This window comes from Palaemon carinicauda, chromosome 17, assembly GCF_036898095.1.
Source record: "Palaemon carinicauda isolate YSFRI2023 chromosome 17, ASM3689809v2, whole genome shotgun sequence".
NCBI lineage: Eukaryota > Metazoa > Arthropoda > Malacostraca > Decapoda > Palaemonidae > Palaemon > Palaemon carinicauda.
The window spans coordinates 43,068,186-43,070,180 of record NC_090741.1 but is presented as its reverse complement, the minus strand read 5'-3'; the positions used below and the strand labels follow the sequence as shown (position 1 = coordinate 43,070,180).

The 1,995-nt window shown below is 27.6% G+C and overlaps 1 protein-coding gene across 1 annotated transcript in view; it reads right to left on the bottom strand.

The window, feature by feature from the left end:
- LOC137656044 (adhesive plaque matrix protein-like) overlaps positions 1–1,408 on the bottom strand; it is an 8,679-nt gene extending 7,271 nt beyond the window's left edge. Inside the window, exon 1 of the mRNA XM_068390221.1 lies at positions 1,372–1,408. The gene's annotated coding sequence lies outside the window, so the exon portion shown is untranslated. The remainder of the gene's footprint in view (positions 1–1,371) is intronic.
- Between the last annotated feature and the right edge of the window lie 587 nt (positions 1,409–1,995).

The following is a 1,995-nucleotide window of genomic DNA, read 5'->3' as shown; positions in this document are numbered from 1 at the left end:
AGTCAGGGAAACTTACAAAGTGAATGAATAAATAGAACTAAATCCCTAACCCTGTTTCTCTGAACTAGGCATGCAGTTAATTCCAGTAGTCAGGCCTTCTACATCATGAGGCTCAATACTACACAGTACTCTAGAAGTTTTACTCCAGCTGTGATCAAGTTGTGGGATGATCTTCCTAATTGGGTAGTTGAATCAGTAGAACTTCAAAAGTTCAAACTTGCAGCAAATGTTTTTATGTTGAACAGGCGAACATAAATCTTTTTTTGTTTTTTAAGATATTTTATTTTAATTTTTCATTACTTCTTATATCGTTTATTTGTTTCCTTGTTTCCTATCCTCACTGGGCTATTTTTCCCTGTTGGAGCCCTTGGGCTTAAAGCATCTTGCTTCTCCAACTAAGGTTGCGGCTTAGCAAGTTATAGTAATAATAATAATAATAATAATAATAATAATAATAATGATAATAATAATTTTTTTTACCTAATCATATGAAAAACAAAATGAAATTTGCCTAGAATTACTCTTATTTTAGGCACGCAATTACCTCTGCATTTTTGCAATTATCTTTACTATTATGCTTTTTGTGATCTTACAGAGACATCCACTTATTCGGAAACTAATTCGAGTAAGCTATTTTTTTTTTTTTTTTTGTAACAGCATTCAATATTTTGGAATAACACATTTTTAAGAAAAGTTGAGTTTACAAGTGTAAGAGATTCCGGAAATTCGAAATCTTTGCATAGATTGAAATAAAAAGGAAATGCCACCAATTAGAAATTTAGAGCTTTAGTCAAAAGATATCAATTCCCTATAGAAAAAATAATATCTTCTCGAATTCATAAATGTAATGTTATTTCTCCAAAGTTATTACAGTAAAAAACATTATTTCATTTGAGAATGGATAGCCATTAATCTCAAAGGTAATATTATGGAATTTTTTGTTCAGTTTTGACTATGGTGAAAAGAAAATTTTAGTCTAAATTCCGCCCCCCACCCCCTCCCCAAAAAAATATTATATTCTTGTGCTGTTTGTAATTATATAAACATATTTAACAAAGAGATCATTTAATTCACTGTATAAAGAATCCCACTTAATTTGAAAAGAATATAACTTGTTGATATGAGATTTATATAAAAAAATCCCACTTAATTTGAAATAATATAACTTCTTGTTGATATGAGATTTATATAAAAAAATCCCACTTAATTTTAAAAGAATATAACTTGTTGATATGAGATTTATATAAAAAATCCCACATAATTTGAAAAGAATATAACTTCTTGCTGATATAATGTTTATAAAAAAAGTAAATCCACTTAAGCAAAAAATCCCCAAATCCAAAGGAAATCCCGTAGGACCAATCTGAGTACCTTGAGAGCCGCGCTCGTAGAATCCAAAGGAAGCCGACTGAGAGAATGATGGTTGAGGTAGCGCTGGCTTGCGGTTATATACCAGAGCTCAATGTCAACCGATGTGCTTGATTAGAGCCCGGTATGCGATAGCTACATGTACAAATCCTTGCCTTTTGGTATGATTATTGCTGTATCTGGATTACGTTCGAGTTCCTTCAGGGGTCCAGGGGGAAGAATATAAGACTTATTTTCCCCTAACTTATTTGCAAAGTCACTACCGCTTGCTTATTGGGGGTGGGGATGGGGGAATTGTTATTATTATTATTATTATTATTATTATTATTATTATTATTATTATTATTGTTGTTGTTGTTGTTGTTGTTGTTGTTATTAATTTTATTATTATTGTTATTATTATTATTAATTTTATTATTATTATTGTTAATATTATGAATTTTATTATTGTTGTTATTATTATTATTAATTTTGTTATTATTATTATTATTAATTTTATTATTATTATTATTATTATTATTATCATTATCATTATTATTATTAATTTTACTATTATTATTATTATTATTATTATTATTATTATTATTATTATTATTGTTATTATTATTATTATTATTATTATTATTA